Source organism: Ictalurus furcatus, chromosome 21, assembly GCF_023375685.1.
Source record: "Ictalurus furcatus strain D&B chromosome 21, Billie_1.0, whole genome shotgun sequence".
Lineage (NCBI taxonomy): Eukaryota > Metazoa > Chordata > Actinopteri > Siluriformes > Ictaluridae > Ictalurus > Ictalurus furcatus.
Window position 1 is genome coordinate 5641627 of NC_071275.1, and position 16779 is coordinate 5658405.

General features: G+C 37.3%; 1 protein-coding gene across 3 annotated transcripts in view; it reads left to right on the forward strand.

Moving 5' to 3' along the window:
• The first annotated feature begins 397 nt into the window (after nt 1–397).
• The window catches only part of si:dkey-49n23.1 (semaphorin-3D), a 63213-nt gene continuing 46831 nt past the window's right edge, over nt 398–16779 (forward strand). For 2 of the 3 annotated variants that reach the window (XM_053652793.1, XM_053652794.1), the window contains exon 1: nt 398–526. The gene's annotated coding sequence lies outside the window, so the exon portion shown is untranslated. Of the gene's footprint in view, nt 527–3494; nt 3738–16779 lie in introns of those variants that run through there. The other variant, XM_053652795.1, reaches the window with a different exon arrangement.

A 16779-nucleotide genomic window follows, 5' to 3' on the forward strand; every position in this document is an offset into this window, starting at 1 on the left:
TCCATCTTTTGTTGAACGGCGAGGGGTGTTGCTAACAGGTGGACAGACAAAGAATTGTTTTCGGTATTGTGGGATTATTTTCTGTCCACTTTCGAAGTATTTTCTTAAATAATATCATTCTAACTAAAAAAAATGACAAAAATAACAAATCTAAAAACACTGTGATTGCTTAAAAAGTTACAATATTTTAGCTTCTATCGTACTGAACTCTTTAAAAACAAAAAAAAAAACTTTATGAAATTGTCATTTTGATTTGTTTACACCATACTCAAACGTGCCCACTTCCTTTAGAATATGAAAGGCTACAGTGAAAACACAGCATATAACATTCTCCTAGTTTTTGACCCCTTTTGCGTTCCATATTGGGTAATCTCGACTCAACCCGCACGTGCCAGTTGTTTATAGCTTCTGGCTAGAGCGAGACTTGGAAAAGAGACACGCGCTTCAATATCGATGCTAACCGGCGTCTCAGAAAGCGGAATAATTCATTCATTAATTCAAGAAATAAGAAGAAACCCACAGTTTGGTAAGTTATATATAAATATACATATATTACAAAATAAACAAATATGACACTGATTTATTTTCTTTGAGTTAGCTGGTTTTAATTATTCAGTTTAACGAAATTAGGAAAAGTTTGAGAAAAGACTGTTTAATTTGTTTTTTAATATTGTGTGTGTCCACAGAAATATGGACAAGTACTTATTTAACAAAATAAGTTCTTAAACTGAACCTGATTTAATGGAGTACAAATTCAGAATGATAATATTGCCATTTTTCTCATGATAATATACCTGATGATATTCTTGACAGAAAAATTAATGTTAATTAGATTTTTTTTATACATAAAAAAGTTTTTACTGTAAAATAAAAATCATACTCGCAGCCTAAGTGAATATTAAATGTTGCCCAATAAGTCAGACAATAAATGGTGTTTGTTTGTGGTGAGTAATGTCCTCTAATTGTGTTCTTTTCCTGTTATGTAGTTTTACTTCCATCCATGAAACTTGCTCATGACTTGTTTGTCTGCATCTGTATAGGTGAAGGTTGGAAAAAACATTTGTAAACAACAACAAATTTTATATGTATATATGTTGTTTACAAATGTTTTTTCCAACCTTCACCTATACACATTTGTAAACAACAACAAATTATATAAGTTAGCTTAGACTCGGTGACTCTTTAACGTGCAAATTATTGTCTGTATTTACTTTTAGAGCCTGTAGTATACTCTTAAAACTAATTTATATTGTATAACTGACCTTAAGGACTGCTGTTGTGTCTCTGAAAGTACGTTCTCCGTCAGTGCAGACTGTAAGGATAATTCATTTCTTTGCCTTATTATCATAAGATTAACATAGATTAGACCGGTGCTGTTGTCTCTTGAAGCACAATGTTTCTAGGAAAAAAACGAGGCTTGATTATTCTGATTAATACCTTTAAGTAATTGACCAAATATTGAACAGTACATCACAATGAATTGATCTCACAGGCAGCATGGTGGGTAGTGGGGTTGCCTCACAGCTCCAGAGCTCCAGAATCCCTGGTTCAAACCAAGCTCAGTTCGTTTCTGTGAGGAGTTTTTTGTACGTTCTCGCGTACAGTGTTCCCCAGATAAGATCCAGATGCACAGTTACCCTGACCAGGATACAGCGGCTGAAGATGAATGAATATAATCTCATACCATTTCTCTTGACTCTTCAACAACTTTTTTTTTCTTACATCTTCATAAGTCTTCATAAGTACGGTTGTCCTCCCTTGGAGCACTTTTGGTAGGTACTAACCACTACATACTGGGAACACCCCACAAGACCTGCTGTTTGACCCAGTGCAGCCATCACAATTTGGACTTGTGCTTACAACACATCAACTTTGAGAACTGACTGTTTTATATATATACATACACACACACACACACGTGTATATATGTGTATATATATATATATATATATATATATATATATATATATATATATATATATATATATATATATATATATGAGATAGATAGATATATATATATATATATATATATATATATATATATATATATATAGATAGATAGATAGATAGATAGATAGATATGTATGTGTGTGTGTGTGTACATAGGTTTTTCACAACCTGCCTTCTCATAAATCTTTTTGCAGCTGTTGAAAGCGTCCTTTTTCTGCCCCGTCCATGTATTTCACGCCTTTTCTGCCCCTATCCAGTTCAGGTATTTCATGTGTTCCAGCTCAAGCACACCTGGTGCAACTAATGAAGCCCTTTATTAGTAGCATCAGGTATGCTTGAGACAACACCTGTTTTGCATAGTTGTGCTGTTGTGAGGGATTCTCTTCAGGGCATTGAATAATTTTGATTATAAGTCATTATAAGCTGCATTTTCAGTTGAATTTGGGGAAACCACTTGAAGCATTTGTTGTGTTGAACTGTTTCATTTGTTTTTGTTTGATTGTGTAAATAAAAAGTCTGTAAATAAGCCTGATTTGTAGTAGGGGTGGAATAATTTTGATTGCAACTGTATGTATATATAAATATATAATTAAAACATAGGCTTTGTACAGCTCAGGTTTTCACATTGATGATCCTGATCAGATAGTCAGACTTTTATATAGCGCTCTTCTAGGCACTCAGAGCGCTTTACATAGTATGGGGGGGGGGGGGGGAATCTCCTCACCCACCACCAGTGTGTAGCATCCACCTGGATGATGTAATGGCTGCCATAGTGCACCAGAACACCCATCACACACCAGCTATTAGTGGAGAGGAGAAGAGAGTGATGTAGCCAATTCAGAGATGGGGATTATTAGGGGGCCATGATAGATAAGGAAAGAAAAAATTCCTGCACTCTGACTCTGGACTCTCTCTCTCCAGGACTGAAACTAGAGATTGGTGAAATGGAGTGTTTAACTGACACATTTGAATTCTTGTTTTTGGGAAGTGTCCCTTTTGGCAGCTTGGTAGATTTTTCTCCATGATAGCCATAATTATATGTCCAGTAAGTGTAGGACCATTTGTTTTTTATTTGAACTTTGCTGATGAAACCCATCTGTATCCATCATACTAGGAACACACAATATACAGTTAGCAGATGTTTTTAATTGAAATGAGTAGTTATAGAACAACAACCCAATAATGGCTGTGTGGAGATCTTGAGATTTGAACTCACAACCTTCCAATCACTAGTGCAGAACTTATTTTCATATTTAGTGTGCTCCTTGTTCTAAGACTGAGGATGTCCTTAAGTATGGTTTGAAAAGCTGAAAACTGGAAAAAACAAAACAAAACAACAAAAAAAAACTTAACCTGGTCTTTTTCCAGTCTTCAACTGTCCAGTTTTTGTGTGCCCACTGTAGCTTCAGATTCCTGTTCTTGGCTGACAGGTGTAGAACCCAATGTGGTCTTCTACTGTTGTAGCCCATCTGCCTCAGGGTTTGATGGGTAATGTGTTCTGAGATGCATTTCTGCTCAGCATAGTTGTAGAGAGTGGTTATTTGAGTTATGGTAGCCTTCCTGTCAGCTCAAACCAGTCTGGCCATTCTCCTCTGACCTCTCTCATCAACAAGATGTTTCCGCCCACAGAACTGCTGTTTACTGATGTTTTTTTTGTTTGTTTGTTTTCTGCACCATTCTGTGCAAACTCTAGATATTGTTATGTGTGAAAATCCCAGGAGATCAGCAGTTTCTGAAATACTCAAACCACCATGTCTGACACAAACATCCATGCTGCGGTCAAAGTCAGTAAGATCAAATTTTTTCCCCATTCTGATGTTTCATGCGAACATTGACTGAAGCTCTTGACCTGTATCTGCATGCTGTTATGCATTGCTCCGCTGCCGTATGATACGCAATCGAACAAGAAAGTCTGGGGCAACGGCTGCCAAAAAGAAAAGTTCACAGGAGCGAAGATAGAAAAAACAACATCAAAATAAAACAAGCATGGCTTGGTTAATTATATAAATTACATAATGAGCATTACTTGTTAGTTTGCACTCATATTTGTGTACAATATGTGAAAAGGACCAACTGATTATTTATTTAGTTGTCTGCCTAAATAATAAAATTCTGCATACATGTCAGGGATTGCATTCAAATTAGCAAAACATAACTTTATATAACTTTATATAACATGATAACATTGTTAATGAATATATACACTACCAATCAAAAGTTTGCACATACCTAATTTGTACTATTTTCTATTATTTTAAAGTAGTCATGAAAATGTTAACACTATAAAATAACCCATATGGAATTATTCAGTGTTAAGGAAAACTGTTAATCTGTTTTATATTTAACATTTTTAACAGTATTCCAGATTATTCCTCATGAGCGAGACATAAGTTATAGGCCAAGCTCATGTTGGCTGCTTCTTGTAACTTCTAAATGAAAACTACTTAATATTACATCAAAACTTACTTTTCAAATACATTTTACTTCAGAAAGCCTTTATCAGAATGTCAATGAAAAATATGTATTGTCTACTGTGTTGAAACATTTGTGTGTCGTGTACAGTGTATATATTATGGAGAATGTTAATTGTCCTCAGATAGTTAAACAGGAGATCAAACTAATTAGACAATGTTGTGTAATTGTGCTGCATAAGTGTTACTAGAACCAGGTCAGTCAATCCAGTAGAGTACTGTATGTGAAGTGAGTAAGCTCTTCGGTATTTCAGTCCTTCTTGAACACTGAGCCCTTTGGCTGGTTAAAAAAAAAAGAAGAGCAAAATATGCCATTTGTCAGATGGATCCGATTTCCAGCTTGGTTCTGCTGGTTTTTTTCCCTTCTTTTTCTTACTCTGTGGATTTAGAGTCATGGGTCCTAAATGCAGGGCTGAATAGACAAGAGCTCTCAGCTGTCCTCTTACTCAAAGTTCAGATCATCCCATTATGTTTTATGGAGAAGATTAAAGGGACTTCAATTACGTTTCTTGAGTAAATCTTTTCAACTTTGACTCCCTGACCATCTGATATCGTGACTACGCTTTGTACTCGCCACACATCCCTGTCTCGTGCTGGAGCGCCTCTGATTTATACAAGTTCAGATCTGGTTCTGCTTATCTGTGCATCTGTTGGTTTATTAGCTGTTTGATGCTCTTATCTCTAATGCACGGAAGGGGTCACGGTGCTCTTTTACATGGGTTAAATTGATTATCTTTTTCCCCCCTCAATGGTACGAAAGTTTTTAATATTCTTTCAAATGTATTTTTTTTTCATATTTTTTATTAGCAGTTCTGATCAGTGTTCTTTTGAACAAATAAGCTGTGGAAGTTGTAAATGTTATGGTGATGGAATATTTAGCCAACAGAAATGGAAATTGGTGTGGATATGGGTTTGCTATATACAACTAAGGAATCAAACATGATGGCGTATGCTGTAGAGTTGATTCGTGTTTTATTCCTCTTATACCACAGTGATGCGGCAACATTAACAATTTTTTAATTTATTAATGAAAGAAGCATCATACTTTTTATTCATTTGATAGTTACATTTAATGTAATGGAATGCCTGCAAAACAGGTTAGGTCCTGTTATCACTTACATTATAACACCTATTAAATAAATGTTCACTCACCAGCCTCTTTTTTTTTTCTCTCTCATGAAGTTTCCAAGGTGGAAAAAATGCAGCTTGTCATGTTGCAGCGAACCTGGAAGTCATCCAACTTCCAAAAATCAGTATGGATCTATCCATACTTCCACTTATTTTCCGTACCGCTTATCCTACACAGGGTCTCGGGGGAGCCTGGAGCCTATCCCAGGTAACTCGGGGCACAAGGCAGGGGGCACACATGAATTCACACAATTCGGACAACTTGGAAATGCCAATCAGTCTACAATGCATGTCTTTGGACTGGAGGAAAGCGGAGTACCCGGAGGAAACCCCTGAAGCAGGGAGAGAACTAGCAAACTCCACGCACACAGAGTTTAGGTGTTTTTGAACCCCCAACCCCAGAGATGCAAGGCAAACTTGTTATCCACTAAGCCACCATGCCCCCTGGTCTTTGTCTATGGATCACTTAAATTCTGATTAATAAATATAACACTATACTTTGCACCGCATTTGTTATAAAATCTATTTAAATAAATGTAAAAACAGCAAGGTGCCACATATATGTTTAGAAACACAACGCAAACATTGCGACCTACATGCTGCCTCAGTCACACATAGATTAATGTACAACTCACATCTTAGCATTCTCACTAGAACTAGCTCTAAATTGATACAAAGTGAGAAACAATATACATAAATATTCTGAACATTTCAGACAGTTTTAAACAGTAAAATGGGCTCTGACTGCTCTAATAGCAATATACAGTAACAGACCCCACAGTGAATATCTATAGGAAAAACATTATAAGTATATGTATAAGTTATTAGTACACAACACTAATAATCATATTGTCAGCGTTTGTGGTGTATTGAATGTATTCAGTAATAATGTCTTTCTTGGTCAGTTGAGGAACTGGTAACTAAACTCCAGTTGGTCGTGCTTGAGAATGATGCAAGTGGCCAACAGTTCATTGAACCTGGATAAAACCATAGCCATCTGTGGCAAGGAATTCAATAGAACATATCTGGCCTGGCTTTCTGGGTGGGAAGAATGCTCTTCTTCTCTCCCATATTGATAAGACTGACATTTGCCAGTTGTGGTGGCAGAGGAAGCATGTGTTAGCCTTCACCCTTCCAGACTGGGAACAGTTGTGTAATAGGGAAGACCTAACCTGTCTGTGGGAATTGGCTAAGACTAAATTGGGAGAAAATTTTGTAAAAAAAAAAAAAAAACTTCCCTTGCTGGTTTTGTTATGATTCATTGATATGTTTGAAACAGTTCCCCAGTGCATGAGGCCCAGTGGTGCTTCTGCTAGCAGGTGTGGTATATTATTTCTAATAATCATAATTTACCTGAGGGAATACATATCAAGCTCATGAGTTGACTTCTTTAAGTCAGGTGTGTTTGTGGCAGGTTCACTCCTAATTATATCAGCCCTCTGGCTGTCTCTTTAGGCCTCACGCCTTGGAGACTGCTCTGTTTTTCGTCAGCCAAGCCTGAGATCGGCAAAGCTGTTTCCATTGTAGACGAGGAAGAGGGTCATTGTCCAGTTCGACAATGAGGGTCCACTGTGACTCGAGGTCAAGTTGCAGGATGTGGCTCTCAGAGTTTGTTTTTCTCTTGTGTTTTTTATACTAAAGAGTTGGGTTACCACGCAATGCTACATAATTCATAATGAGATAAAAACTTCCTCCTCTAGCACCATGGTGTGACTTGTGGGTCTGGCAATGCAGGAGCTGTAAAGAATTTTCACAAGGAATTTTTATTGCTCTTTGGTTCTGCAGATTGTTCCTGGACAAACAGAGCAGGCGGGCATGTAACGTCACATTGTCATGGCTGCTTTTATTGAGCAGGTGAGAATGCGAGGCGCAGGGTCATCAGCACGCTTGGATTCTGTTTGTTAATGAGTGGAGAGGTGTGAATTTCTTCTTTCAGAGATGTTCAATTCATCTTCATTTCCTGTGAGGTGACGTGAATGACATTGTACTTACCTACTTGCCTCCTGGGCAATTGCCTTTACATTTCTAACTTATTTGTTCCTTGGTGTAAAAAGAATGGTGACCTAATTATATATAGGCTTCCTAATTACTCTGTAGGACCTAATAATCATGAGATTTTTGTCAAAATATCTACCACAGGTATAATGACCATTTAAATCAACATTTTAATAGTATTCCTGAAGAAAGACACATTTCTTTGCACATTCTTGGCATCTTCTCAACCAGCTTTATGAGGAAGCTATACCCAAGCTCCTCACTGGTTCTTCTAATTTCTAAACAGAAAGGACTTGTATGCGGAAACAAATAAATCTTAATTTTATGTAAAATCTACATATTTTAAGCAAAAATTCTTTACCAAAGTACATTTGACTCAGCAATAGATGTATACATTAACTTCAGTGTCTTAGAAACAAATTTCAACCATAAGATGCTGAAAAATATACAGTATATTCAGATTAGTTTCCAAACTTTTGACTGTAACTTTTAAGCTCGTTCAAGCAATGGGGCGCTTTGTAAGGCAAAATGAGTTAAGCTGTGCCGTCCATAACACTAAAATTGCCCTTATCTATTTTATTTCCTAGAAATTCCTCTCCTTTTATCCAATAAGTTATTAAACAAAAACCTGTTTCTGGTTAGCCATGGAACTGCATGAAAAACCTTAGAACCATATAAGTCAGTATACTGAAATATGGCGAGGTCAGGGTATCTGTACTGTATACACATACTGTATAAGTTGTTATTTTATTGGTTCATACTGATCTTGCTGATCTTGGTTTTTATATTGCTGACTATGTCAGTGTATAGCTATGTCATATTTTCTAATCATGATATTTTGTTTACCCTCACAGATCTATTTCTCTATTTCTATTTTGATTTCTCATCTCAGTTGTATTTCTCATTTTCCTTTTCACACAAGCTGCGTGCAATGAAGATATTAATCAGAGTCCATGAGTCAATTATTTCACTTTATCAAACACCCACCCAGAGATTTTTTTCCCTTCAGGGTGCTCATAGTCAGGGTGTTGGTCCATAATCATTCTGTTTGCCGGCCCAGGACTACGGAAGCTATTAACTACAGGCTGTGGGAAACAAAGCCAGCACTGTAAGGTGAAACAACATTAGCTAGTGCACTCTATATGTGCAGAACCATTGTGAAGGGGCTATTGTAGTTATTGTGGGTTAGTTGTCTCCAAAGTATTTTTTGTTCCTTCCTCGCCTGCTGTTTCCTGTATGTGGAGGAGTGGATGAAGGATAGAAAAAGAGAAAGAAAGAGGAGGGCACAGACCACCCAAAAAGAATGTCACATCTCTTGCACATCATCTTTTGCACTCTGCTTTGAAAATGTGAGTGTGGAAAATTCTGAATAGTTCATTTAAAATTGTTTTTCCCAAAGAAAAATTGAGGATATTTTTTTTGTTTAACTTGGCAAAGTGCATGGAATTAATCATTGGCTTGATAGACATCTGCACTAATTCATAGTAGTCATGAAGTTTCTAGAAGTAACCTGACAGCTGAATTACACTCAGTTTGTTGTAACTCTGACAGTTGCAGGCAGTTCCAGTGTTGCAGATGTGGCATGATCTCACCTGCATAAACTTAGCATCAACAAGACCAGGCATATGTGCTCTTTTAATCTTCCAGGGATGCAGACCTATGCATAGGAATAGTCAGTAGATATAATGTACATATTACAAGATTTTCTAAACCTACTTTTTTGTTTTTGGTGAATATATTACAGAGGTAACATAGATGTGACATTACTGTGCTATGGGCATTGCATATCTGAATAATTCAGACCCTGGAAACCACATTAAATAGTGTTGGTGTAACATTCACAAAATTCAAATAGGATACAATATGATATGGTGATATCTCACTATGGTACATTTTTGATGCACTAAAAACAAGCATTTCCAGAAGTGTCTTTCCACTTTCAATTGATTAAACCATTCAACATTCTAAAAATGTTAACTTTATAATGACCAAAGTTTGTGATCCATTTAGACTTTTAGCAGCATATAATGAAACAAAAACCTGTGATTTAAAATGAAACAAAAGGAAACGTGACTAATTAGGCATTCATTCTCTGGCCAAGCTTTCACAGATGTGCCAGGTCTCAGCAAAATTTCCACCCCAACTACATCTCAAAAACCGCACAAAAAGACCTGATAGTAGCCTAAAAGTTTAGCTGTTGAAAAAGGGAGACACAATTTTTTATTTATTATAAATTTTTTAGTCTTTACACCTTAGCTGAGTGGCTCAAATCTAGCTCAATTTCCCATGAAACAAAACAAACCAACAACACACAAAAAAAAAAAAATCCACAAAAAACCCTGACAACCATGCTGGTGTACTGGTGTCTCAAGGGGGCGTGTCTGAAGTCACTCAGTTCTCTGGAGTTCGAGCTTGTTTTTAAGTCCTGCGTTCTCCACTATATTGAGTGGTATCATATTTGCACCTTTGAACTTCCCGGTTGCTGCCGTGATTTTCTAAAATCTGACTAACAAAGACAGAGCGCAAGATAAGAAGCTACTTTATTTTTAAATGGGAATGTAGGCTTGATTCATTTTCACATGTTTAATACACCTTACGTAATATAAGCAGTATTTTGTGATAAATAGCCTACTATGTATCATTTGATGCGCAGACCCACTGAATCGAGAGCCTTGCATCGAACCATACCGTACAGCATTTTGTTATACCTGTATGAAATATGATTTTAGAATGAAAAAATTAAATGCATATCTTAACTCATTTTCTCCTTATCAGGATGACAGGATGAAACATAACTTGATGTACTTTGTTTATATTATTTCTGGCTGCCTGTGCATGCTTGGAGGCATAGTAAAAAAAAAAAAAAAAAGACAAAAAAGAATACATTTAGAGGTAGGTAAAAGTCATTGCATTGAATGAAAACAATTGTGATGAGTTTAAAAAAACAACAACAATGGGGTTTTTTTTCTCCATTTCTTTAATTGCTTAGAACTTTATTTTTTTTTTCCAGCTAAGGTTGACATTTGTGTGGATTTGGCATAGACGTACATAAAAGAAGATCCAGAATTGACTGTATATTGAGTTTAAATATAGATTTAGGTTGAGGATAGTGTGAAAAGAATGTGTTAACAAACTGCCAACTTGTCTCTCACACTCAGGCTTAAGAGAGGTGTGTTAGAACACATATAAGGTGAGAAAGCTCGAGCCAGCGTTGAAGGTTCTTCTTTGTTGCTGGGATGTGTGAGAACGAACGCCTGACTTTGATTAGTTCTCTCTGTTTTACTTACGATGAGTGATGACAGAAAGAGAGCATTCTTTTTTTTTTGCTCTGGAGAAGTAGATGAGGCAATTTCATATTTGTGAGAAATATGCTCCTTCTGCCATTTCAACCAAACATACCCTCATACAAGATACCCTGTTTAATTTTTTTACATTTGGCATCAATTCTGATGCTCTAGGCTCAAATTCATGCATTGAAATGATTATCAAATATCCCAGTTGCCATGTCTTTAACAAACATAGTGTTGTTTCACAAGACTTTTAAAGGAAGCTGTTGTTAAAGATGTATTTATGTGCTCTCCACAGTGCTTGCACTTGAACCAACACATGGAAACATCAGATGTTTAGTTTATGATTCTTAGTAGGTAGAGCGAAGTTCTCACACGCAGTAAGGGTCTAGACAGTTGACTTCTTGTTTAATTCATAACTATATCAACTATGACATTGAAATTTGTTACTCTTTATCTCACGCTGGCCTTTCTGTAAGGGCTTTTACAACTGCAGATCTGAATAGGTGGGCTCTTTAATCATAGCACCAGTTAAACATACTGGCCAATTGTATAAAACTGCACTCATTCTATCACTGTTTCGAGCGACCATTTGCGTGTCTTGGGCCAGGAATTGGCAAGACAGCAACGTCTTTCCTGGCAAACACCTCAATAGACTATTGTATTGCTCCTCTATTATCTTAATTAATTGCCCTTTATCTTCATCAAGTCAACAATAACAGTGCTTTATGCAGCAGCACACTTCCTTCCCAGCGTGCATATGAGCAAATGTGCCGGCTGGCGCCAACCTCAGGATAACTGGCTGGAAGTGAGTCCATGTGGGGCAGACAGAGGCAGGTTTCCTCTATACACACCCAACCAGTTGGAGATCTGAAGGACAGCAATAGACATGACAGAGAGAAGCTGTAGTAGTTGTCTCCAAAAATTATACGACATTGTGATTCAGAGAGCTCCAAGACAGTATTTCCTTTGCAAAAAAAAACAAAAAAAACTTATTGGTGAAGCAATGCGGAAATACGCTTGACGTAAAAAAAAGGCTATTTTTGCTACCCATTGTTCTTGGTTTCGAGCAGCTCTACTGTAAGGAGTGTATTGCACAGCTGTTAGTTCTTGGAGTACATTAATTACAGGTTGTAATGGAGTAGCACTTGTTACTTCTAAGATCCACTGATCTTCTCTACGATTTCTTTAAAATAGGAAGATGTTGTTTGCTCGTCGATTCAGGATGGATGAGTTCAAGGTTCCTGAAGCTGTGATTACAGTGTTCAGACTTGTGCTTGAAATAAAAACAGAAACAATTTGATAACGAAAATGAGTGTCAAGGCTTTCGATAAGGTGCATGAACATGTAGCCTTTAGCTGCAAAGCTCTTGCTACAAAATCTAAAGCCACTTATCTGGAGCACAGGGATCAGATTCTATTAAGTGATAATTCTAGCATCTGTGCTGCTGAAATCATTGATTCCTTTTCAGACAGTAGTAACGGATAGGCAGGGGAATGGTGGGGGGGCGGCTACACCTGGTGCAAAGACAGAGATAGCTCCCATTTGGACTGGATGGGAGTGCCACGATGACCCCTTAACTCTCCAGGGAACCTTGCCTCCTAGTGCAGAGATCTCACTGTGTTTTTTCTCTCTCTCTATAACAACCAACACTGGAATTTCTCAGGCCAAAAGGGCCAAGATAAATCAGCTGGAGATTATGGGGAAGTATGCATCAGACAGGCTCATGAGCAGAGATAAAAACCTATTGTCGGGCTCTTGCTTTTTGGCTCTGATTTACTTCCCTTGTGGTATCATCCTACAGGACTTCTCTCATGAGTTTGCCACGTGGTGAGGGGCAACAAAGCCAAACAGATTTTAGGCAAAGGATTATGCCTGTCTGTTTTATACTAGTAATTATCCATTACACAAATTACATATCTTTGCATTGATGACCTCAAGTAACATCAGGGAATTGGCCTCAGTGTAGCATCAGTTAAGTTCCATCTCTCCTGACAAGACTGAAATAACGCAGAGATCAGTAAATTGCTCTCTGAAACCTCAGTCAAGGAAGCCACAGGTAACTCTAATTGCTTCCTTCCATTCCTATATGTCCTCTTATGTCATCCTACATATAAACAGAGCCTAAATATTTTACAGACTCTCCAACCAAGCAGCATATACTGATGATGCCATAACACCCCCTGCAACTGTGGTCAGTCTTGTCTATATATAAATGTCCCCACCAATGCCTTAGGGACCCGGTTAGAGATAAATGGAGTTCTCTGGAAGTAGTTTTCTTAATTGTCGCAAGGGACCTTGTCTTATAATTATGCTTCCCTAGCCCAACAGGCATTTCCATTAAAAACAAACATGCTAATATATGCACTTCATATTACAATTAGCCTTGCATGAAGACGCATACAGAGAGAACTCCTTAAAGAGAAGTTGGATGTTCTTGTTGTCTTGCACCAATTAAAGAAGTGTCCAAATAGAGCTCTGACAGACAGGAAAGTGGACAGTGACACTGTTTTAAACAAACTGGCTCCACTGTCAGTCTGAATTAGTGTGGGCTGATCTATTGTTTGAACGTCGGCAGACATCTTGAGCTTCCGCTATGGGGAATTATGAATGTGTGTTTTATGGGTGGTGCGATATCCAAACAGAAATGAGGTCACTTAGACCACCAGTAATGAAGTCTACAATAGCTCACCCTATTTCATCTGTTAAGCCCTAATACATTTATGCTGTCAGTACTCGGAGACTTGATGGAAAGCCTAAAGCAACAGTTCATAAAAACTTGATTAAAATGTTTAAAACACACAAAGTAAATGATCTAATAGTCAAGACTGTGCTTTTTTTTATCAGAAAGAATGTTTCTGTTGTATCCTTTGAGTTTTTGCAGATTAATTCTGACGCGATTTTATATAAACTGTGTTTTATATGTACAATGTGGCTAATTTATCAATGTTCAATGGCAAAGTTGTGTGTAAATGTTTTCCAGGGCCAGACCAAACTAAAAAGTCCAACCAGATTTAAAAAGGTTTCAGTAGCACTGAATTTTTTTGTACTCACAATCATATGTTGATGAATGTTAATTGCCTTTAAATTTTCAAGTACTTAGCTCAGCTGATTTGCTTTTTAGTGATGCCCAGAAAACTCTATAAAAAAAAGGCAAAGTTTGCAGAGAGATGAAAATGACAAAGTAATGACTAAATGGTGAAAGAGCACCGATCATTTAATGTTTGCATTAGTGAGTCTCTTTATACCGTACGTACATTTACACCAACTCCAGAGCTCTTACAGGATACGAACATGTTTCCAAACCATCTGGTTTCCAAACCAACTTTTGTAAATGCGTAAAGAGTTCTGAATAAATTGGAAAATGAGGCCCAATGTTTCTACAGCAAACTTTACCTTTTAAGCACTATATTTAGGTCATCTGCTTTGATAGCTCTTCTGTGTATTGTTCGGACATTGTTGTGTATAAACTACACTAATACCCTTTGATAACAGGGCTGTGTCCTTTTGATATGGATTTTGGCAAGGCCACACTTTTATTATTTGACTTCATACTGAAGCTAATTGGTCTGATGTGCAGCAGGTGTTGTGTCTTCTTCAGTCAAAGCAGACTAAACAACCAAAGAAACACATTGTGTCCTGAAAAGCTGCCTTTCACTTGTAAAACATCCCACAGGGAAAGGCAAGAGCAAAGTCAATATTTATTAAGAGTCTTAAAGCCTGAGCTCTGATCTGGAATCAACTTCCTTTTCTGCATCCATAGACAAAACAGATCCTAGATTACCATTTTTACACCAAAGCGTTTGATTCAACTGCTTGCCTGCTGTCTAAACAGAGTAAAGTCTAAGCAGAGAAAACCACTGAAAGGAGGTCTCCTGTCTGGATCTTCTCCAAGCATCTAATTGGCAAATTGTCGCGATCTTTATTAGTTTGGACATTTTGTGTTTTGAACACAATCCAAGTAATTCAAAACACATGTTGGTGTCTCTTTCAGGTTGATACAACACCACAAGCTGAATTGTGTTGGTTCTCTCTCAAACCCAAATTAGATTTGTTGACCTGGAAGATTTGAGTACATTGTGCTCCTTGGCCTTCCTGTTACCTTGCAATCAGATTGTACAGTTATAGTACATCTGGTTAGCTAGAGCTCCAACACGTCCTTGCAAAATCTGTGTCATGTCCAGACAGTTCTTTGCATAGCTTGATGGATGCATTATTCTAATCATATTCATTTTATTCGTTGACTCTGACGTCTCTTTATTCCAATTCTCACATCAACCACCAATTTAAAATCCACTACAGTCCACAGTGTCTGTTTATTTTAATGCAGTCAGTAGAAATCAGCCTCAAACCTCCATCTACTGCAGTAGGTAGATAGTCAATCTCCTAAAAAGGTGTGAGTAAATTTGACAGATTAGTCATCTCTGTGACTTTTCCCCAGCTGGTGATGTTTTAGGATTCCCAGATCACACCAAGAGTGCTTTCATATGGACAGCAGCAGGGGTAAGGGTGATAGAGTGGAAGAAAGGGTCTTTCTTTCCTTCTAAGGCTTTGTGGTGACATGAGACGTAATTGTCATTCGGTAAGGGTCGAATGGGAATCGGGTGCCTTGGAATACCAAATGAATCACTATGGATGCCTTCTATCAAATTTAGGAAAGTGCTGAAATTGTTCCATGTTGTGCACAATTACCGGCTTGTGTAAAGCAAGTATGATTCTTGGGTTGCATTGGGGATTAAGAGTGAGATTGAGCAGACATGTGAGAACTGTCAGGCAGCCAGTTTGAGAATCTACACTGACACTATGCATAGATCTACGCTTGATGACTTATGATGCAGGAGTTTATCAGTCAGAAATGCGTTTTTTTTGGCCCAGATGGTGTTTTTGATATTTTGCAATTGCATCACAGTTTGTAGGTGTTAGTGGTGTCTGGGTAACGTATTTTCATCACCTATATTCCAGAAGATTAATCTAAACCAGAAATCATCTGGACTTTGTTGTCCATTTGTGTGTACAGTGGAAAACTAATATACTGCTGAGCTCTACCGTTGATACACAGATCTCTAAGATTGATACAGTTTTGTTTGTATATGTGCCGAGCTGTACACTGCTGCCAAAGATTTGAAGATTTGGTTTTTATTTCCATTTTTGATCTGGAATACAGTATGAAGTAATAGACTGTTGCTTGAAATAGAGTTTTTCGTGGACGTTTATTAATATCCGTATGTCATGCAATATTATTAGAAGAGTATTCGGAAATATTACATACAATTTGCGCTTTATTTTGTAAGGACAAAACATAACCGGGCGTAATCTAATACGAAACTAATCAACAACAGGGTAATATGATTGTTCCCAAGAAACAGCACAAATTCCATTATTATGAAGACTTATTGGAACTTCTTTACCACTGACTGTGACAAAGCAGTGATATTGCAGTCCCCTTCCAAAAATGTTAAATAAACACCTCCTTACAGAAAAATGTACCTTATCAACAATTAAGTTTTTCGATCTGTTTATGTGGAGCATTTGCTATACAAGTCCCTGGTATGTTACTATAGAAACGATAATGTATTAAAATGCGCATGTTAATATAAACCTTGGAGCCAGAACTACTGTCCGAACTGTGCTGTTACGGAAAATTAATCAACACCTTCTGACCAATCAGAATAAACTATTCAACAGCTCCATGGCAGCAATTTACAGTCGTAATATAAAACATTGTCTGATCGTTAATGCATCTCAATTGGCAGGTTATTAAGAGAAGGAAAAAAAAGACTTCTGAGGAAAGTTCTTAGTACATGAATGTGATGTAAAGATGACTGGTCATGAAGTTCATAGGGTGCCTATTTCTTTAAACAAACCCTGAAAAGCTGCAGTAAATTTATCCCAACAGTGGTTTTGGGAAGATATGTTGCATCTGGCAAAGCAATGTTAGTTATTTT